Below are 24,642 nucleotides of genomic sequence, written 5' to 3' on the forward strand. Positions count from 1 at the left end.
GATTCTTTATCCATCTGCAGTGAATTTCATTGTCCATTTTCTTTGAACCTGTTGGTTCTATCCCCCAGTGTTCTGCTTTCTGAACATTAAGAAACTTGCTGGTTTGAAGGTATTACTCCACCAGACATCATCCCCCGAGTCACTCACATAAAACAAAGACAGAGGCCAGAATGTGTCATTTCCTTATTCTTAATGTTTTTAGCTAGTCCTCACCTGCTTTTTTTTTTTTTCATAGCTTTTGTCTTGTTTGTTCCTTATTTTAACCAGTTTCATAATCTGATGAGCCAGTCATTTGTGTCATGGGTCAGCATTGTAAGCATAAACTTTTAATGTGGCACTGTCAGACATTTACTGTTAATCTAAGCACTATATATACTATCCCATGGCCTTCTCCAGCTGTAGCAGTCACAAAGAATTACAAGGCAGTGAAGCATAGCACTCCTTTCCAATACTGGTTGTCTTTGGTCAAGCTAAGCTTTTCCAAATCCCCTGGCATTATATCCCTTCAAATAGTTTCTGAAATTTCTTTTTAACTTCTCACAGTTCTCTGAGGTGCTGAGATACTCCTCCTTCTCTTAACCCTTGCTTCCCCCCAGTTTCTGGTTCTGCCTTCTAGCCTCACAACCTATCCCAGCTCCTTGGAAGTCAATAAGCTTTTTAAGTCACAGTGAACCTCATTTGTCTGCTTTTCTGCACCATGGTATCATAACTGTTAGCCAGATATTTCCAAAACACCCATTGCTTTCATAAACACTTTCCAGACTATTGCTCTGACATACCAAGCCAAAATGTTGGATGTTTTATTATCATTTAGAATTTAATCAGTATTTTGAATATAGAATAAAACCATATTGGCTATCACAAAAAGGGAATAACAGTTTCAAATCTTACACATCAGCAAATTTCTGAAAAAGTATGTGCCAGCCTTCATGCTTAAAAGCAACAAACTTCCTACCAAAAGAGTGAAAAGAACAAAGGTAGAAAAATATTCCCACCAATGCTAAGGTAAAAAAAACTGAAAGAGGAACAAGGTCCCTGATGTGGTCTGCAGAGGAAAGCTCTCCAGATTACCTTACTTAAATTAACTATCTGCGTTCCTTGTGTGAGCCATTGAGGAACTATTCCCAACCTAATACATGGGTCCAAAACTAGGGCTTATGCTCTCAAGGAAACAGACTCACTGTTACCTAAAAAGAGGACTTAGATTATTATCTTTTCTGTGGCAAAAACTAGGTGAGATGAATTTCTGCCTATAAACGCTGTGAAGAATTCCTCCTAAGAGTGCGTCAACCCCTGTGGCTTCCTCATCTGCTAGAAAGTTGTCTTTTACATGTTCCTCACTGTATTCACTAGGGCCACAGCCACATTTTTAGGAGATATCATTGCTCTCTAGCTTTGAAAGAGAAGCTAAACCAGGTATGCCCTCACTGTTAGAATTAAGAGCAGAGGGATGCTTCATGAAAGCCAGTCTATAGACCACAAGCACTGGGGGGGGGTGGTTCTCCTTGAATGTTAGACTGCTTGTTTGACATTTCCTTTTGTTAACTCCATTCCACTTTTACTGGCATCGCTTCTGTAAAGTGGTAAATAACGAGCCATCAGGGTTCCCTTCCTGAAATTCTTGTTGTCAATACATTCATTGCTCTCTATCTTCAGTATCTGTTGCAGTCGTCTAGATGGTGCTAACCCTCATGAAGCTGTTGTGAAATCAGTGAGGGGGAAGGATTCTGGTCTAGATCATGGAGCTCTTTCTTGCTAGCATTTTTACCTAGAGCTGCCACGCACCGGTGTAATAGCTAAAGAAGCACAGTAATGTTAAACATCTTGCCTCGAGATCTATGTGTGTTGCGGAGATGACTGAGACACTGGGGATATTTATAAACCTACCTGGCAAGTAAACTCTATTTAAAAAACCAAGAACAACAACTACTCTTGTAGATTAGAGAGAATATAATTAAAGAGTCTCAGGGGTCCGACAAGTTTCTTGCTGAGAAAAAAGAACACAATGTCTTGCCAAACCCTTTTGCCTAGAGTAGCTTGACACATCATGCTATTTTCCTGTGAATTATATGTTGTCATTTAAACATAAGAGCATAAACCTACTGACTTACTACAAAGCTTTTAAAATTTTAATTCACATGAAAAACTTTGCTCTTGCTTCATAAATGGTCCAAATTAATCTAAAATAAATCTTGGTGTATGCACCATGAACAGAACAAAAATGCAGAAAGACAGAAAAGAAAGAAAACACAGCTGTATTTTCCTTGCAGCTCCTGGAGCCCTCTGTGCTTTTAGCTAATGCCAGATAGAATATGACAAGATAATTCTCCAAGAAAAAAGCAAACCCAATCAAAAATTGTTTAATGTGAAATTTAAAATTTTGCTAGAAGCTATGTTTGATAATAAATCAATAAATGTTGGCATTTTCATCATAGTTTGCACACTAAATGGCTGTAAAAAGTAAGGGCTACAGTTACATCTGAATTAAATTAAGTAGAGATTTTGCACAAGTGATGCAGCAATAGCTTGAAACACCAATAATTAGGTTAAATGAATTAAATATACATAAAAATGATCTCCGCATGCCTTACATTCTACAAAAATTTTAAAAAATTGCATCCACTTATTGTATTTAATAAGATATATAATCATTCTACTGAGCAAATATTCTTATAAGTATAGAAATATTTAACTTTAATTCTATTCCCCAGTGTTATATTTCAAATATTCAGTATCATGCTAATATGAAATTAATACCTCACAACCACGTTATAAAACCAACTACATTATCAGAAATATAAAATGCTTATTGTACCAAGAAAAGAAAAAAATATTTAGGAAGAATAGCTGGGTACCTGTTTGTTCTTTTTCAGATACTTTGAGGAATGACATATAGAGTTGGTAAAAATTTTTTGTTTTCACTGAACAGGTTCATCACAGCTTTGCCAGTCAGTAAAATCACCTCAAAGTATTTCAGCAAAATGTTTATAATGAGCTTTAGTACTTTCACAAAAAAAACCTCCTTCAGATCTGCTTAAAGCTTTCAGATGAACAACATTTCAGAAATGGCAATGTTTAGATTATTTATCTATTATTTGCAGTTTGTTAAATCATTGTGGGAAAAAAAATTTCTTGTCCTTTTATATATTCATGAACCAATCTAATTTCAGCATATTCTGAAATCTATATTTTTTTTGACAAATAAGCCTTCTGTATAGATAGACAAAGACAGAATCACATCAGTACAATAAGTCATAAGGACAACTCTTCTGAAGTCTGCTATCCAGTTGAGCAGTTAAGTACACACAAAAAGTGCTTACAGAGTCAATCCATAATCATATGCTGAAGCAAAACAATATTTCTCTGGTTTTTGAAACCTGAGACAAGCAACTAGCTATTTAAAATTGCCATGACTGAGAGATCATGGTATAGAAGAGTGTTGTAAATGGTTCTGAATAAGCAATGAATTTAAGATTCCTGGAATTAGCAAAGTAAGTTTAGCAATGTAGACTGACAGAAAGAAACACAATTTAGAGAGAGTACAGAGGCAGAGTCCTCAAAGGTGATATTTAGAAAACTACAGGAAAGAGTACAATCACTCTTTGTCTTTTCACAGTTCATTTCAGATACATTTATGTGCATTAGTAGCAAAATATTGTAAGAAAATGATGTGTCTATTCTCTTCAAAAAGCATAATTAATCATCCTTGAAAACTACCTTTTTCACTTCTTTTCTTCAGAGAGCTTAAGCCAGAAGAATTAACAAATACTACCTTGTTATAAGCACCTTAACATCATTTTATTTTACAGTTTTAACCAAGATTGCATTCTTAAAACAACTGTTTCGTTAGGAAGTTTGCATTTATTTATATTTGCATCCTCATTAGAAACCTAACATTTTTATTCCTTTTCTCGATATAATGGGATTGTCCAGTAGTAAACCCAGCACTATTTGCCTGGGAACTGTATTGTGCAGCTTCATCTTCAGCAGGTTTGGGGTCTACTCATTTACCTCAACTTATCTAGAAGGTTACAATTCTTTCTGTTTCTCGGTCTTTGCTTACATAATACATGCACAATTTAATAAATATGCATACATAATGTGTTCATAGAAACAGTTTTCTGAGAGAATATTTACACACCAAACTTTCCTTTATACTCGTATGACTCGGTGAACTATATAGTGGTGTTTCTCCTCATATCTGATGGCACTGGAAATAAAACCAGAATTAACTCCCTTTTTCACTCCCACACAGACTGCTTATCCACTAACTGAATGATTAACTACCATTTCACACTACTGTTAGCCATTCGTGTCTGTGGACATTCTTCAGAGCACTGGGAGCAATTGATATTTTTTTTTTCTCTTTCCAACATTCGCATTTCCTCTCTAGCTTCTGAAACAAAACACAACAAAACAAACCAAAAAATTTACGAAGGATAAAAAAGCAAAAAAAAAGGAAGAAAAAAGCCCTCACAGGGTTAAACAACAATTCTAACTTTTTTATTTACCTGACTTACATAAGTCAAGCAAAGGTGTTATCCACTTCCTCGCAGTGCTTGGGAAGAGCTGCAGCGGCAGCCTCGTGGTTCCTGTCTGTGCAATATTTGAGACCTGCTGGGGAAACTAAGAAGAGGCTTATTGAATTTTAATGTTGAACTAATGTTACATTTGTAGCAGCTTGCATTAGATGGGTGACTGCAAATTGAGAGGAGAAAGTAAAAAATGGCTTCCCCCTTTTACCAATGAGTTCAAATGTTCATCCTGTCCTTTCTGTGAACCCACTATTTATGGCAAACTCTTTTAACCTATATATAATTCATGAAGGAATTCGTACAGAATAACATTACAGATAGATGATTCTGTGACAGATTTTTAGACTCAAGAAAGCTTCAGGTTTCCTATGTTCATGTTACTGGAGGCAGAAAGCCTATGTTACAGTCAATCCACAGTAAGCCTCACAATATCTCAAAGAAATCAAGTATAGGTAAAACACAACACATGTGAATTGCCAAATTATTCTGCATTAAGTAGCCTGCAGTTTCTATGTAAAAACACATAACCCTCAGCCAACTTTTTGCAGATTCTTGATCTTTTTATAGTATTGCTGGTGTTTACTGTGGTTGTTCTAGGGTACACTGTGATTGCCTTTACTGAACAACACGGTACTAAAGGAGTTCAAAAACTCACAGTAAAAGAGTTGTGAACTATTTTCTTCAGTTACATTTCAATATTTTAATGCTTTTCTTCTTTTGAGAAATATGGAAGAGATTAAAGATATCTGTTCATCTTAGTTAAATATTGGGCTTTACAGAATGTGGCAACAAAATGCACCAACATTTTCTGTGTCCCATTTATGTCCACTGTATACTAGCCAACACCTTACTTACTTACTAACATATGAATAATAATGCATGTTTCATAGCACATCTAATATGAAATACAGCTGAATTGATCCCAGATGTCGCCCCAGTACTGTTTCATTACCACATCCCTCATCCATTTTTCAGCCTGTATGATAGTGCTCATCCCCATACAAAATTGAATTAACTGTCTTAATAAAGGGAAAGCAAAGAAGAATTATTATTACTAATAGTGCAGCTAATCATCTGAGGAGGAGGTATTCTCAGTGTAAATAAATTAAAACTTAAAAAATAATGAGTTCTGCTAATGGATTTTATCCCTGTCAATTAATAGTATTCTAGAAAAATCTGTAATAAAGAAAAAATATCTTTACCTATGTGCTATATAAATATCCCTATGTAGTATAGTAATACCCCAGGGCAACAAGTTCTGAAACCAAATACAAAATGTTGCTGGTAATCAAGGCAAACTTACCATTTTATTTATGCATTGCAGAACTTTTAAACCACACATATCTCCATGAGAAATTGAAGTGATGACCATTCCCCTTGTCAGCAGGTCATAATTACCTTACATGACACAGGTTTTAGTCCCATTTCTGGAAATTCCTACCCAAAGGTGTAATTTTATTACTTCGATGCTTTTACTACCTTTAAAATCATATGCATATTGTTTTTCTCTCTCTCTCTTTCACTCTCTGTGTCTTATTAGCTATCAAATAATAAATATTACACCAGATGTTACCTGATGTCTATGGTTATAATCCTTTCAATAAAAATACATGTAATTTATTAATTTTACAGTTGCTATTTTTTGGAAAGTAATTCTATGCACAAATTAAATAGAGAAAGTTCATAAACAGCAGTAATGTTCCTTGTTTCCCTGTTGGAAGATATGTTTTAGCATTTTGTTTGCAATATCGGCTGCAAAGCTCATAATGGCAAAAAAATTAATGGTTCATTGCCCGTTTTATATGTTGATATTTAATTAAAGAGTGTATAGCTTCAAGTGAACATTGTATTTTCTACATGTATTACTCATATTAATGGATATCATTTGATAGGCATCCAGAGGAGTCATTTTACGAGGATTATCAGCTAAATAAATAAAGACTCAGCTTTGCAGCCCGCATGGCATGCGCGTTAAGATAGTGCAGTAGGTTCACGAATGGAAATACACAAATAGTAATCACCAGAGCTGGAACCATCGACAGAATTTTCTCTAGTAAGCCAACTTCCAAAAAGCTAGAAAGGAAGTTGTGAGTATAATGGAAAGAAAGCTGTTGTCAGAGCAAGGCCAAAAAGTATTTGTGTGCATCAAGTGCTCAACCAAGCTCAGAGTCATTGCATTTTTGAGAACACATTGATTATGAAGATGGTGAAATATGAACAACAGAAAGAAACACATTCACTTGTAGCCCATATTATCTAACACAAACCCAAAAGCCATTAAAGTCCTCCTTTTAGTTAACCTTCATGAAGGAGGCTTAGCACACCCATCACATTTAACTGGGTCTGCCTTTGCTGATATATCAGGAACATACTTGATGTTTGATACTAACACCTTCCCATATAATTTCATCGGTTTCTTCCCCTCAAGTAATTTTCAGAGGTGTTCACAAAGCTATTTTATTAATACTTATTTATCTGCCAGTGAGGCTCAATGGAAGGACACATGCACATTTTAGAGGAAACAAACCTACACGTTTTTCATTAGTCAGAAGGCATAGAATAAATGAAGATTCATAGATTTGAGTCCTAAACCCAAATGTGATAGCCATCTATTCTTATTTGTTGTATGATTCATGGCACTGAATTTCCTATAATGATTCCTGCATTGTGTGGATGAGCTAAATACAATTCAGTTTAATGTGCTAGAGAAATGAATATAATAATAGCTGCATATACTAGGAATAGAAAAAGACTTCATGAGCATTACCATAATGGACCTACTAAATACTGTATTTAATATTTGGAAGATGATGAAAAAAAGAATTGATAGGCTTTTTAGAACAAACTTTGTCAGCTTGATTATGGCATCTTAAGAAAGAACAGTCTTGCTATTTTGTTTTTTAAATGCATATGAATAACTAGATCATAAGTATACCAAATTCTATTGCTAGGTGAAAAGCAGACTTTTTTTTTTTGTTTGTGTAGAAATTTAAAAGCACTATAGGAATGTGGGTTTTTGAGAGAGGAGCTAATCTAAAAGCTGATTTTCATTTGTTGTTTAACCAGCTGAGGTATAAGTTGTTTTCTTTTGTTAAAAATATTCCATCAAAAAAAAGCTGAAAAAAAATTAACAAAACACAGCTGAAGGCCATTTTCATCTTTTTTTCAAGAAAAATGTTAAATAGAATGAATATCTTATATAAGAAACATTTATTTTGTCAAAAACTAATTCCTCTCAAAAATAATTTTATCTTCTTTTTTAAAGGTTATAAACTGTATTTAAAATGTTTCTGTAAAGAAACATTAAACACACTACAAACAGGTTACTTGAATAATATATTGTTCTTTATATTGCCTTATTTGAAGCTGCTTTAAAAAGGATTAGCAGCTCCTCACATCTTACAGGCTGCAGAATCAATTGAGTCACTTAGGAAGACGAGGCATTTCCATAGCCCAGCTTTAAACTAGTGTTCAGATTCCACTTTCCTGAGTACATTAAAAATGTACAGACAGATAGCTAAGCAGATAACAGCAGGTGAACTTCTGGCCCCATTACAGTCAATGGGAGGTCTGTCATGATATCAAAGGCGCCAGGATTTCACCCTCTAACTCTTTCTCATCCCTCAGAAAAGCACTTTCACCCACCAAACTTAATGACAAAGCAACTAAAAGTTTTGAACAATTTTGAAGTCCACACTGCAAACTTAAATTTCACATTTGTTTGAGAGGCATTGGCAGCTTTCAAAGTGTGGATTATCAGTCAGCCTCCTGCAGTTGACAAAGCAAATCAGAGCAAGTAAATTTGAATGTGTGAATAAAATGCATGTTAAAAAAATGTAGTAACAACTAGTAAGATGCCAAGAAAATTTCTGTATTTAAATTAGACATCTGTGCCCTATTTTTAAATATTCATCATTGTAAGTGATTCAGCATGTTCCCCACTCCTGTCAGAGTACACATATTTTAAAAAACTTAACACCTTCATTACCATATGAATCCATTACTAGAAAATATTCTACCCTTAAACCTATTCACATCTACAGATTTCATCATGAGCTTAACAGAGTCACGATGTTTCATGAGGCTGGTAGCTTTGGCCAGTATTTCATGATGAAAACAGAAACCGCAAAGAAAGCTTGTTTTTCAGAGCTTGTGTAAGAAAATAAAAACTGCTATTAAAATGAAATATAAGAAATTACATTGTTCAAACACATGATCAAGTAGGGGTTACAGATTGCCTGTTCTTATCCATATATCTCTGATTCATAGCCACTGCCTAAGATGGGAGCACAATTACCCTGGATTGGACAAAAATAGAAAATCATTCCTGAATAGGGCATAAAACCCAAAAAGCTTGCACAATATCCTGAAAACACAGAGGTGGGAGGAGAAAAAACATGACCTGTTTATTTCAGAGGCACTTAGATAGAGGCATACTTAGAATAAATGGATAGGTGAATAAAACTCTGGATGACATTCATTGTCCTGTTTTATGTGAGAGGTTACATGAGGTGATCACAATGGCTCTTTCTGGCCTTGCAATCCATTAATTTATGTGTTATCTGAAATGAAGGGTGGAAAAATGAGTGTATTACAATAAGTTTGATGAATATCCCAACCCAAAAGCTAACCCACAGTTGACACACATTACATGTTATAACAAAGTGCAAGATCCAAATGCTTGTGGGTTAATTAAACTGTCTGTCAAAGAATGATGAAATGATTTGGGATAGGGGAGAAATTGCATCCAGTACATCCAAAGTTCATGAAAAGCCAATAACGCAAGGAACTAAACTTGATTTAAAAAAACTTACTGGTTAGACTTGGTGCATAGAAAAGGGCACAATCTCAAGATATACTTCTGCCTGAAATTGAAGTAGTGAGTGAATTGGTAAGAACTCCACTTGTTTTCGTGAAGCCACAATAGCAGAAAATATCTGTTGTCAACAATCTGGCTGCAAGATTGTAAACAAGGGAACATATTGGGGAAATATGGGAGGATGCACCTGCCAAAGAAAGATCAGCAAACACAGATACTTTATGAATGTGTCACAAGTCTAGCAAAGAATCTGCACGTTCTTTTGGTAATACCCTTTATATATATATCACACACTAATAGGTCCGAAACATCACCTTCTGGTAACTTAGCAAGTTATCATGATAATTGTCACCATCTAGGACTGACAAAATTCTGCATTGAATCTCAAGGAGTGGTAGACAAAGAAACCAGGAAGCATCTATCCATTGAGTTAGCTTAACTTTTGGTCTGAAAGACTTGGAGGAGAAAGTGAAATGAAAGGATTAAGACAAGAGACAGCCATACTTTGATAGACAGATTTCAATACAAAACTTTCATTAAAGACCAAAACCAGTGAATATATGGATTTGCTTTTTGTTGATTGCAAGCAAGTGATCAGTGTTTTCTTTGTCTGCATTTTGGGAAAAATACCCACTGAATGTTTGTATTCAGCCTCCCCTTCTTAGATTCACTTAGCTGTTCCAGAAACAGCTAATGTTTATCTCCCTGAAGATCCCTAGAGTTTGCTTAAATCACTGAGGATAGGCAATTAAAGAGGCTAATTTTACTGTGGAAAACAATAATTAGGCTTTTTCTTCTTTCTTTGCTTTCTGTTTCTAGTTTTGGTCCTTTCATTGTTTAACCAGAGGTGAAAGTCAGAGCAGCCAAGCTGTGAATCACAGGAAACCACTTTAATGTCTACCTATTCTTTTTTATCAGCTTCTTGATTTGAATAGAGGCCATATGATTTCGATATCTCATCATTAAAGTCTCATAATTTATATAGGAAAAAAAAATGAAACCATGGCAAGGTTCTCAACAATTTGACAATGAACGTGATTAACTTTGGTCAGTATGTGAAATACTTAAGAAAATGGTGCCAGCAGCAGGGCAGGGAAAGATAAAGTGTTCTATGAGTTATAGCTTTAGTACTTAACATGTGTATATCATAAGCCACAGACCAGACATGCTGAGTAAAAACATTTTTTTAACACCAGCTAAAAGACATCATTGCTCTACAAATAAGCCTGCCCTGAAATAATACTCGCTGTCTACAAATATACATTTTTAAACTATATGTTTCCTCATCCAGCATAGTTCATATTCAACCTTATAGCACAAAGTTTTTCTCTTTGGAGCATTATCCTCCAGGATAGTCCTGAAGTTTAGAAACAGATATATGGAAATCACACCAGGTTATACAGATTAATTTCAATCTGTTGATGTTAATAGAAGCTTAAACACACCTAAATGTAAGCATCTAAATTTGAGTGTCTAATCTGAAGCATAAACCCATCAGGGATGTATCTAGGGGTTGCAAATTTAGGAAACCAGAATATCTTTCTAGAGAACTAGAAATGTGGCACAATGCCAGATCATATGGTATTATAACCTATTTTTGTTGGTTTTGTACTTAAAGGCCTCCCCATCAGGACTAGAACTCTGTTGGTCTAGTCTATAAAACCATACTTGAAAATAAAGACTCATGATAGTGTATGACCTCAAAAGAGTTTATGAGTAATAGGAATGATGTGTGTATCTCCCTAGTTTCATCCCTTCTTTTCTTATAGTGTGTGTTTTAGTTATTTATTGATGCTAGAGACTGCTAGTTCAATATTTCTTTTCCATGTATCTCTATACAGCTGTTAGAAGACTCAAATAAACCAGTTAGTTAACAACCAAACTCAGTGTGATCTGAGCATGTTTACTGACGAAAGTCTGTAATTTTTTACCAGTCTAGGAATTAATTTGGGCCAATAATGAAAATGGATTGAAACAAGAATAAGATTTCACTGCACCTCACAGTGAGAAGAGTTTAGTCTGCTAGTTTAAAAAGTTTCTGATGGAAGATTGTGTGAAAGACTGATACTGAGTAACAGTCTGAGCTAATTCTCCTCCCACTACAAATCTCAAATATACTATTTCTAGATTCACTCCATTATTTGTTTATTTTTCTGATATTCTACTTCCCATTTAGCAACCTCTATATAAATCTTAGGATAATCTTTCCAATCAAGTAAAAAGACTATAATTTGTATTGGTTACAGAGGAAAACTTTAGCTAGACTGACTGAGATGCACATGATTGAGAACAAATACTTTTAAACACTCATTACTTTACAAACACTCATTGTTTCAGATTCATAAAGAACGGATATGTTTTGTGGTAAAGTAGACTTTCAAAGACACTGTGAGAAAAGGGAAAATTTTATCTTTCATCAAGCTGATCTCATCTTTCTTCATCAGAATGACAGAAATGTATGCATTTAAACTTGCCTATACTGAAATGCTGTCTGAGAGCAAACAGTTTCCACCTCTGAATGTTCCTCCTTTTCTCACTTTGCAAACACTTAGCCTTTTACATCCCAAACACTTCAGCTTTTAAATTTGTGACTAATGTTCATCTACAGCACAGGCACAGTCTCAATGCCCATTGGACAGGCTGGATCCAAGCTCCTGGAATGTCAGAAGATGATGGGCTCAAGCATGACAGCCAGCCCTTGTTAATTGGCTCTTGAACCCCCAGTTTCTTTCTTGCTTATAATGCTTCAGCAGTCTCATGTTGCATTTATATCTGTTTATGTGACAGGCCACCAGGCACAAGAAGTTTAGTGGACCTCCAAAGTGCAGTGGAAAGATTTTTAAGCAGTTACATCTTGACACTGATTTACAAATAACTCCCCAAGTCATATGACCACATGATTAAAGTCACTCTTTGAGAATGAAGCTTAAAGAAACATTTTTTTTTCTGAGCTGGGGAAGGGTCATAGTTCATAGTCACACTACCAGGCACACATTGTTGAAGCAGTGAGATTACAAACCTCACTGTGAAAGTCTCTGATTCTCTTTGCTCCCAGTAAAAACACTGATCAAATACATAAAGCCTCATTTTAGACAAGGCTTCAAAAATTTAGAAAACATTCAATGGACAATATAAGAAGGGACTATCACAGCAGCCTTCCTTAGCTCACCCATGGAGAACTTGCAACCGAGTCGTCCCTTTTCTTATTCTTAATGCCAAAATATCAGTTACACTCACAGCATTCACACAGCTTTAAACATCTTGGCACAATAGGGTATTCTGTTATTTTCTTCCATTATAGATTAAATTATCTTTACAACAAAACAGTGTAAACTTGCAGTATCCATGCTCAGCTTTGTCATGCTTGCATTAATTTAGAAGGTGAAAACACAGCTAAGAAGCAGACAGAGAATATTGGGGAATACCCATGGGTATTGTGTTTAGACTTAGTCTTGCCCATAATGTTTAATGCTGGTTTCAAGACCCTTTCCCTTTTTTCCTCCACTCCTTTTTCCCAAGATGACAAAGGAAGCTCAGGTGAACATATACGAATGCACTGCACTCCATCTGTCTTCTTTTAATTAAATCAGGAGCTGTGGAGCAGGGGCAGAGCAGCATGCTCCAGCCTGCAGCCTGAGAAACAAAAGAAGTGACTTGTACAGTATGGAGGGAGACTAATGGGTGAAAGCATTCCTGCATGTAGCAATCTGTGCTCCCTACAATGTTACTCATCATTCTGTCTAACTTCAATAATATTCTTAGCATGAAATGTCTAAGATTAATGAGGCATTTATTCTCCGATAAGAAGCTATCACAAAGAATACATTTTCCATCAACATTTTTGCAGTTAAATTAATACTACCAACTTTTTGCAAATATGGGATTCAACAGTGGTTTATAACAGATGAAGTGAAGCTAGTCCATCTAGCAGGTTTACATCTTGGGGGGGTTCAGCATTCATTTTCTCTGTTTATGAGCAGATAATGCTGCTAGTCAGCACAGCCTTGAGTCTCAAATTGCTGTCATAGGCATCTATTGCTTGAAACTGTTAGAGGTGGGACACAGGGCTAGGTAGATCTATGGCCTGATGAATATAGTTGGTTTTTTTTTAATATTAAATGGGTAAGGGACCTCTAACATTTGTCATCTTTCTCTTGCTATGTGGTTGATCTTGAACAGAACTCGCTAAGCCCACTTCCCCTGTCTTTCTGTTCTGGAGCTAGCAAAAAATCCTCTAAAGGTAGTCCTGTACAGTCAGAGCTCAAGTACTGATAGGGCCACTTTTGGCCTAGCTCTTTTCTTTGCAAGCTGTAAAGTATCATAATCAGAGCTGTATGTTTAAAATAAGGGTAAGTGACTGTGTCTTCCAAAGCAAATGACCCATATAGCCTCTTGGCTACACTTTTTTCGCAGACTCACTTTTTCACAGGCTTTTTCAGAAGCAGTTGGTAACTAAGACATGTATCGGTCAGAACTTTACAACAGAATATATCCTTCTCGGTTGACCAATTAAAAGGATCAAACATGAAGAAGTCAGCCTCTGAATTGGTTCTGCCACCTTTCACAAAATTCAGCCACTTCTAATTTGGTCATCCTGGTGAATGGCTGGTACAAAATCCTCAAGTCTCCTTGCTACATACAACGGATGTCCTGTGGAAATCTCAGAATTATTGACTTCATTGACTCTGCCCCATCGAGCCTAATCAAGAACCAAGACAGTAGTAAATACAAAAGCAATTTACTCCATGAACAGTGGAACTAATTATGTGCCATGAGTCATGTCCACCCACCAGCACAGCACCACTAGCTCCTGACCACCTTAGCTACTAAAAACCTTGTGATCTGCCCCACGTTATCAGCTTCTTAAAGGACAAACAGAACTTACTTCTAAGACACCCATTTCCCTATTAGAAGCTCGTCACTGCCTTTTCTCTCAAATTGTCTGATTGCTTTATAGAATTAAGCTAAACAAGGAATGATTGGTTTTACCTCAGGGTTTGCTTGAAGCTGCTGCTTCTTTCTTAGTCTTGTAAAAATGCCTTCATGTTAGGAAGCTTCTCTACTTTTTAGCTTTGTCAGATGGTCCAATAAAATATATTTCCCCTGTGCCCCCCATCAAATGTATTTCTGTTTAAAGGATTGCCTGATTTTAAGTACAACTGGTTTTACATTTTTTTTTTCTTTTGGATATCCCTGATAATACATTTTCTTCATTTTACTCTAGTAGGTAGAGAAGTTATCCCCATAAGACATGGAAGATTGCAAGTAATAGCAATAGGAAAAAGTAGTAGAGGGCCAGACAAACAAATCACTCTTTTTTTCTTGACTGAAACAGACAAGTGTTTCCAAGAGACAGTAGAGAAATATCTGTGGCAAAGCAGTGTAAAGTACATCTACAGACACATATTTATTCTGGATCAGCTGAAGACACTGAATATATCATTCCCCTATAATATTTGTAGGCATGTTAGTTTTGTGCCATGATATATAATAATCTGCCTTTCATAGGAATTACATTTTGAATTGTTTTAGGGTCAGCAGCTTATCTCTTATTCGTAATTTGCTGGGTTTTGTTGTATCAAACACTCTCACTTTCAGGAACATACCCCTAGTGACAACGGTAACATCATTTTTCTCCAGCACAAACTAGCAATGTCATGGAAAGGCAATGAACTTCTCAATCTAGGTTTAGAGAATTAAGTTTTATTTGACCTAAGGCAAACTTCATTATAGCGATTCATTGTGTTAATTCTCAACAGGAAAAATGTCCCTTGGGCCAACAAATTTATAGAGTTGTTGTTTAACGGTGTATTTCAATACCTTTTCTTAAAATGTCAATTCTAACTAACTGCAGCTACCAGAAATTCTAAACTTTCTTCTGCTGTGCATCCAGCTCTCTTTCATCAAATATACCTTTCCTTTAGTATCCCCTACATAAGCTTAATTAAAAATACATTTGGAGACATTTTACTTGTCAGATTAAAATATTTAATAAATTTTAAAATGCTACTTTATGAGCTATATAGGCAAAGGTACAGCTTTAAATAAAGTGAAATTAAGTATAGTCTCAGAAAAAAAATTGAAACCACATGCAACTACCATACTACTGCATACCAAGAACCATATTTTTTATGTCTGTCTCATTTGTTACGTCAGACATGCCTTAGAGAACTTAAACATTCAGTCATTTTCTCCAAGTTGTACTCTTTGACAGTTTTGGGTGCTATCAGAATCCAAAAATTATGTTTCTTTTCATCATAATTTTGGAAGCTGATAGTTTTATTAATCAAGATGTGTCCTATTTTTGAGTGAAGATCTAGTTAATACAAATTGTGCATCTTTCTGTTAATGTACATATATAGAGATGGAAGGCAGATTGAAGCAGAGACATACTTGACTAGGATCACACAGGTGAGCTGTGAAAGACACAAAAACTGGTTTCATTCACCTTCATTCCCAGAATACAACCACAGGACTAGCACTCCATCTTCAACCGATGTTTGATACAGCCTTCTCTGATTGTTAGATTCAGGTCCTAATCCATCTCCTGATGCAATAGGAAATTAACTAATTTTAGAAAAAGACTGAAACCCAATTTTTTTGCTTAATATTTTGCATTATCATCAACAATTCTGACAGAATCAATAATGTGCATTTCCAATTTATGGTGTAGATGCACCAGCGATTACTATTGGCATATCCCTGAGGAAAACTTGTCTTTACAAAAAAAATGCAAGAACAAAGACACTTGCGAAGCTTGAATATCTAAAGCACATTTAAAGGAAGAAATGAGCTATAAGCAATGTCTTTGCTTTCCCTGTGGAATTTCCAAGTACTTGCATTTGATGGGGCGAAATCAAGTGAGACTGTTTCAGCTATAAAAACAAACATTTACAGATTGACATTTACACAGTCACCAATTTATAAAAAGCTACTCTCATTGTGATTTGTCATGTCTCACTCATCCCACTCATCCCTGTAAAACAGAGAACTGTGCTGAAGGGGATCAAAGGTTCACTTCAAGGTGAAAGTACCTTTTGCAGAGACAATAAAATTAAACTATCCAGAAGGAGAAATTATTACATTTGCAAAAATACTTGTAAATGATAATTTTTCTCTAGAAGGCTGAAAAAAGGCTGGAAGTAACAAAGCAGAAATCTATTTTGAAGAGAGATCTTTAATAGATAAAAAATCTATCAAATGAAACAATGCTTTCTCTTGGTCTCTCAGCTGCTTCTCTGTCTGTAATATTGGTTTCATGTGGACAAACAATTCAGAGCTAAAAGGGCACCTTATGTCTTTTCCCACATGCAGACATATAGAAGCAGAACAGTGGATGTGGCAGTAATCATGGGAAATGACTGGTCAGCAGAAAATCACACAAGAGTGTTTAGTAACATTAGAAGACAGCTCATTAACAGAGGACAAAGCAGGACGGATGCTGTTGCAAATATATGAATACAAGGTCGTCTTTTGGGTGCAACCAAGAGTACATAACCAGATACTGTACCTGCTGTCTTTTGAAGGAAAGACAGCACACACAATCTTGAGTTTCCATTTAGGTGTAGTGGTCTGGAGTCTAGTGCCATCCAAAGTCCAAATTCTTTTACTTATCACAAAAAGATAAAGTTTATTCTGCAGTCTAATCAAATGAAATATAACATGCTTAGATACCAGAAGACCAATTGCATACATTTCTAATGGTTGAATTTACTGGTAATTTGTCACTGAGTTTCATTTAATGCACAATATTCTAAGTAAGAAGGGAATTTAAATTCCAGTGTAGCAGAACACAGTGTATTTGAATACATATTTTTAGTGAATGAGTTGCAGCTTATTGGAAACCTATGTCTTCCTCTGCTAATACAGCTCAATCTAAGACATCTGGTTGATAGACTTTTCAAGGCCTGACCTTGCGAATGAGGCATGGCAGAGTGGGATCAAGCCCCAAAAAAAGTGGTTTGAAATTCTAGAAGCCACAATTTGCAAAGACATTACTGACTTCAGAGAATGTGAAATAGATTAAAAGACTAAATAAGAATGAAAACTACTGTAGTGAAAAGCATATTTCAGGTTTAAATGTTGTTTTACCTTTCATTCTATCTTTATTTTTAATATAAAATCTGTTCTGATGCCATTGTTGCAAACATCACTCATCCCTTCAGCCCTCACCATTAGACACTTTTCCACTTATTTAGGAGAAGCTTTCATAACAGAGCTGGAGAAAAAGCTCAGATTAAGTTGCGCTACTCAGGACACAGCCTGAGCAAGCAAACACACCAAACGGCAAGTGGCAGCACAAATCATGTACATGGAATCATGTCACTATTGGCTGGTCGCAGCTTTTGATTACTTTCACCAACCCGGGTTCATACCAGCAGTTCTGAAATCAAAGGGATTAATAAGCCTTTACCAGATACCTGAAGCTTTTTAATATATTAATTATATATTTTCTTTTTCTTCTTTTTGTAGCGTTTATTGATTTTCCCTACTCGACTTTCTTCTCCCTGGCAGATGCTGGAAATAATGATATTAAAATTGATCTGGTATATTCAAGGCAGACATTAGCCATGAAATCCAGTTTTTAATGGAAGGTATATACAATACTAACCACATGGATCTTAGTCCATGTCAGTCTCACATTTTGAATGAGATTCGAGAGAGATGATGAAGCACAGAGCTAGGTACACAAGAGTGCAGTGCTGGCTCTTATGTTAATGGACTCAAAAGACTCCAAGTCACAAAAGAATCAATAAGAATAAGGCACCTTAAAAATATATATTCGAAGCTGTGCTTGAGCCAAAAAGTTTTCTGATTAATAAGAGAGGGGCAGCCAAGTATACGAAAAGGAAAAGACTTTCCTTGCCCTCTATCACCTTAAAAATGAACAACATATATTCCCATAACATACAGTAATTGGTGCCTTTCCGGATCTTGGGTTTCTCAGTTCTCATAGTAGCAGAGAGAGAGTGAGTGTCTGTCTCGCAGATATCTTAGAAAGCCAGGCAAGCTTATGGGGCAAAGTAGAAAAGGAGTTTTGCTCCAGTGATCTCTACTATGTCCTTCCATTCAATACTAAATAAGTGTCAGGCAATTAGAAATGGAACAGCGGATGCGTAAAAGATACTGCCTTCCCAATAAATTGCTAATACCTGGATAGTGCTGCATGACTGGAAACATACTGTTACAATAACTGCAGTACCAATTTTTACTTCTGAATAATAGAGAATATGAAGAACAATGTAGCATTGGAGCCATGAAACAAACAATCTACCGCATGATTCTTTTCCTGTCTGATTTCTTATTTTCTTCCTTCCAGAATTGAGACATACTACATCTAAGCTTTGCAAGAGTAACATGCATTTTCTTTCTCCTTGGCAGAAGTGTGCTGTGGTGTGCATGGTGGTCTCTGGACAATATTTAATGACTGCCAAACTGTGACATAAAGTTCATGCTTGTTCTTGTAGGATAAAAAGCAACCTCATTTGTAGGAAGCACCTGAAGTTCATTATTTGGGAATAGCTAGAAACATGTAAAATAATTAAATGGGGATTTTTTTAATGTATTGACACATACAGCTTTTATTAGAACAATTTGGTCAGAAAAAGGGGACATCCACAAGGCACATATCCACACTTATTTGCATTATTTATTTCACTTGGTTCATGTACTATCTTTTACCATCTGTCACATGGAAGATAGCTTTCAAAGAAATTCTGGAATACTAATGGAATTCCCTCAGCATCACCATCCAGCACAGGTGGCATTTTTAGCTCTAAAACTAATTAAAATGCATGTTTGAAAGAAGCTCAGTGTTTAACTCAGGCGGATAGGATACACAAGACATCTCTTGAGTGTTTCAGAGGTCACAGCATGAGACTGATTTGGCAAACTTCATCTAAAATAACCCAGTACTTAAGGGAGTTTTACAAAGAAATACATAATGTGTTGATTTCATACTTAGTAGCAAATTCTAAAGCAGCTGTAACTATACAGTGGATTCAGCTGCATTTTGTAAAATGGTAAATGAAGGTAAAGAACAAGCAGCTTCACTTTTCCCTGCCTACTAATACTGCTACAATGAAAATGCAAGAAGAGTACTCACACTCCAACCACAAATTAGCAGCTGGTGTCATATTGTGCATTTATCGGCACTGGTTTGCAGTTTGGTGCGCAGCCTTCTGCAATCAATGGCTCCATTTTGCTAGAATAAGTACCATGAAGAAGGAGGAGAAGGAAGTAATGAACAAAAGACAAATAAAGGAATCGGTCATGCCGGACACCTCTCATGTCATTCTCCCATAAAATACATTGGGTGCTGTTGCAGTCTTGCCCTCCAGGAAGAGAAAGTGAAGCCCTGACAGATACTGAGCGCCTTAAGAGTGCTCAGGAACAAAAGGCTGGGCATCCTCAGTTTTGAAAACCTTGACTAGATGCCACCTGCTGCTGCAGTCACAGCCCTTCTTCCCTGCTCAAACAGCAAGAAATTCAGAATAGGAAAACAACTCTTGCATCAGCAGCACGTCACCAAGTTATTCACACTATTATTATAGTGAGGAGATCCTTTCTAGTGAGTGTAAATTGGGATTTATGAGCAAAATATGTTGCTTTTAACTAAATGAGAAACAGCTGTACAGTAATTCTGGTTCTGTGTGTGCTGTTTAAAGTACCCTTAAATAAAGATGCTTAAAAGATTTACTTTTGTGTTGTTTTTCCCTGAGCTGGTGTCATTGTGAGAATATTTTGTATGATTTTAAGGACAAGCAAAGTGATTAAAAAGCTCTTTCAATTTTTCTTTTCATTGGTGGTATTTTAACTGATTCTTTGAAGAGGTATGAAACTGGGCCCAGTAGGTGTTGGGAAGGTTTATTATAACCTGACAGAAATCTGTCTAATCCTGGGGCTTTACTAGCTCTAAGGGAATTGTCTTACTTATTTCCATTAAATTATTAACTGATTGTAATGTAACTTTTGAGCATATGACAGCCTTGGAAATAATAATGATAACAATAAAAAATGGAAGCAAAGGTCTAACAGCTTTTGTCTTATACTGGATCTGTGGATATCTTCAAAGAGCACCCTGGAGTGCTCTATGGCATCCTTTACAATCAGTGATGGGAATGTTATTGTTATCCTGTTGAGCAGATACAGGCAAGGAGATTCTACTCAGTATTTATTCGACTGCATTAATCTGAAAGCTCCCATACAGTTTTCCGAGAGTGAGGACTGATTATTACACAGAAATTAAACCATAATCTATTTAATTAGGAGATAGAGGCTGAAATCTAATGATAGGCATTCAATTCCTATTTCTTTCACAGGAATTCTGGCTAAATGAAGGTCACTACACCCGACATATTTGTCTAGACTTTCTTTATGATCAGTAGGGATCTATTCAATAGTGTCAATGAAGCCTTGGGAGCGATTCGTCTCGTGCTGAAACAGACATTTATTTATACCTGCTCAGATGAATTATGCCCTGTGCTCCATTAATCCTATTGACTATATCTCCTTGGCTCATAATGGAGGTGCAGAAAATTATCCCTGATTTAGACTTCCACCTGTAAGTAAGGTAAATCTCACCTTAAATAAATAATTCATGTCCCAGTTCAGTCAGGTATCAAGGTGTACTTCACCTTTAGGGAATTTCACTGATTCCATTTTGCTCCAGAAAGGAAGAGAACCTGTGCTTAGGTTGGACTATATGCTTAATATTCACTGTGGTCTACCTCTGAAGTGAAATCTTCCTGTACTAGAGACTGCAACAACATTTAGCACAAAGGAGGCTGATGTCATTTGCCAGTCTGAATGTCACTGCAATACAAATGATTTGTCTTGCTTATACTGGAAAAGAAAACAGGCCCATGTAAAGCAGTGAGGGATGGAGGACAAGATGTGACTTGAAAACAGCAAGCAATGGCCAGAAAAAAATGAGGAAAATATTTACTATTGATGTATTTTAAAGTCTCTCCTGTGCTGGAGAGGGGGAGTGACATTTTACAGGAACTCTGTGCTGATGAATGAAGCTCAGTCTGTGAGCTAAGTTTCCTTGCAGCAAGAGAAACATGTTATGTATTATTATATTACACTGCAATAAAAGGGTGTGGTAATATAACTATATTACAGATATAAATATAAATATAACAGAAGAAGTGTAAAAAGGCTAAGCAAAAACACTAGAAGAAATATGTGATGGAACAAAGGAGTATGAAACCAGACACAAATATAGAGAAATTCATCACACTATAAAAAGAACCATGAGGCATTTAAACAAGGTAAGAAAAAGCATCAATTGTGTACGTAACGAAGGGTGAAAGAATACATTACAAGCCAAACAATATCCTTGGAAGGAGGACAGAAAATCTGTAAGAAGTTTAGAATGGTCCTCATAAATCTGGAAATCTAATATCAGATGAGAAGGACAAGGTACAGTGAATTGAGTGTGGGAGCCGGACAGAATATTAGGAGGAGAAAAACAAGGAAGAGTATCTGGAAAGGATGATATTAGACTGGAAAAGCTGTCATCTTTTAATTAAAGTTCCAAAACATATCTACATAAACTCTGTAAGCAGATAGAAGCAAAAAGAGATGATTCAGAGTTTTCAGGAAGTCTGTATTCATTTCTGTCCTAAACCCCAGCCAGCAATGCTGGAGATTATGAACAATGCTAAACACTCTGCACAGTGAATCAGGTGTGTAAAATGTTACTGAATATGCATCACAGAGAAGCGAGGAGTCAGTTCATTTCCTGTTAAGGGACATGAATGAAACAATCCTCAGCTACAGAGGTAGAGTAAATAAGAGCAAATAAGAAGTGAGAGCTTGAGATAAAGCACAAAGAACCGGAGAATACAGCAAGTTCTCTAGCAATCTCTAAGGATCAGAATCCCTGTCTTCTATCTGGAACTTCTTGCAGAGTCAAATCTTGGGGTCCAATCGTGGATAATACCTGTAAAATTGAAAGCCTCATTTCTGTTACCAGGAAAAAAAAAAAAAGCAAATAATAGAAAAAAAAAAGAAAAAAAAAAAGGCTTTCTAACCTCTTAAAACTATTTTAAACACAGAAGGCTTTTTTTTAGGAATTGAAATGTGTTTGTTCATCTATCAGTGTTTGCAGCAAGTAAACATGATGTCAATTAGCCTTGCTAATGTGAAATCATTACCAGTTCCTGGGCAGGAGAAAGAGTTCATCAGCTCAAACATAGGTTGTGTGTGTTGCAATATAACCTACTGTTGGGTAAGAACAATCTGGGATGTTTAACTAATTAGTATTTGGAATCTTCCACACCTAGAGTTTGAAGCCTTTGGTAGTAATTTGCTAGTGGGGCACCAACTAGCCCCATAGCTGAGTTAACAGACAGTTGTACTAGGACCTGAACAAATGTAGAATAAAAAATGCGCAGAAAAGTTTAAAACTGAATGCTGTTAAACCCACATTTTTCCAATGAACCTCAGCATAACTGCTAGGGGAAAAAAAATTCAGTTTTTAATATTGGAAAATCCACTCTACCTCTAATGAAACATTAGTGCAGTCTTTGATGGCTGCTGTCTGAAGTTAATCCATGGACCAAAAGGGAGGTTGGGGCACATAATGAAAAAAATGCTAGTTTCTGATCCATATGCAGTAAATGCAGACTCTAAGGCCATGGAAAACATAGATGGGTTTCAAACTTTCCTTTTGATGCTTTACAACAACAACAAAAATAACAAGAAAACCCCATTCTAATTAATATAAGCCTACCATTTCAGAGATAGCATGTTAAAATTAGTAACCGGTTATAAAATGCCAGAGGCCCATACCGGCTGATGTCATTATGTTTGATGGAAAGGAATACAATAGTGGACTACAAAATCGTAAGTGGGCTGGAGTGAGTGATGTTGACTCTCACTGTCTCGTGAGGTGCAGTCACCCGAGACCAGCATGAGCCAAATTTATAGCAAACAGGAGTTGGTTCTTCACACAGCTGAGGGACTTGTGGAATCCCTCATCATAGGATGCTGTGCATGAAAAAATTGTTAGGGATTGCAGGGGAGGAGCAATAAATACTCAAAAAAAAAGATCTACTGTGGTTACCAAATATACAAACTACAGTGGGCTCAGGTGACCCGCTAAGCAGAAAACAATCAGAGGCTGAGTGAGTGCTCAGAAGTATTATGTATAGCCTACTTTTCCCTAGACATCTATTATAGCCACTGTTGAAGTCAAGTGACTGGGCTAGACATACTTGATGAAGCATTAACTCTGTTCTTACACTCTTATTGTATTCCTTTTTCTGCAGTCCTGGATCTATACTTTCCGGACATTCAGAGAATGTTACCTTAAAGCCAGACCTGGGGCTGCTACACTTAAAGCCCTGAATAAAGTCCTGCCAACTGTTCGTTTTGTTTCATCTACCCAACCTGCCTTCAAACAGTTACCATCCCTAGAGCAGTTACAGCAAAACTGATAATGAAGCAACTTCTGTGCTGCCAAATGTAAAATGAATTCAGTGTAGATTTACATTAATATACCAGGCTGTAAACCTATAAACTGCCATGGTTCAGACACTGTTTCACCTACTGATCAGCCAGTCTTTTCATGGACACAGGGCAGATATCCAGGTCAGTAACTTCTTAAACCACTAGATATAATAATTACATATATTTGAGTCAACACTAAAAGAGTGCAATATTTATAATTAAAAAGTAAAGTTTCAATTCTCTTTTGTATATCATTGTATATTCTTACTGACAGGATTTCTATGAAGCAATGTATCCTTCCTGGATAGACTTTCTTTATGCTGGGCAGACATGTTGATAAAACAATGATGTTGGTGGTAGATGTATGATCGCCAGTCACCAGTTTCTTCTTAGTCAAGCCTTGAGATCAGTGTGCTGCCTCATGAGAAAACCCTGCGTGGCTTCCTGATTTCAATACTGTTGCTCATGCTCCTTATCCTGAAGTGTTGCCTTTCTCTGCCTTGTATGATCATCCCATCTTCCAGTTCTCATGGCTCCAGCAGTTCTTTCAGCTTGTTCTTTAGAGAAAATCCCTCACATTTTGCCTAACTTCCTCTGGGAACTTCCATGACATTCAAGTGTTGTTCCTGTTTCTTCCTCCTCCCCCAAACCTCACCATCTGCAAGTTACTCTTAAGAAACAGCTCTGTCTGGATGGCACACCTGTCTCAGTATTACTATCTAGTCCCTTTTGATTCCAAACACCCATGATACCACTCAGTGAACAGTTCAAGCTGAGCATGATTGAAATAACTCCTTAGCTCCAGACACGTCACTATTATCCCTTTTC

This window comes from Haliaeetus leucocephalus, unplaced genomic scaffold (genome assembly GCF_000737465.1).
Source record: "Haliaeetus leucocephalus isolate CR32 unplaced genomic scaffold, Haliaeetus_leucocephalus-4.0 Scaffold964, whole genome shotgun sequence".
Classification (NCBI taxonomy): Eukaryota; Metazoa; Chordata; class Aves; order Accipitriformes; family Accipitridae; genus Haliaeetus; species Haliaeetus leucocephalus.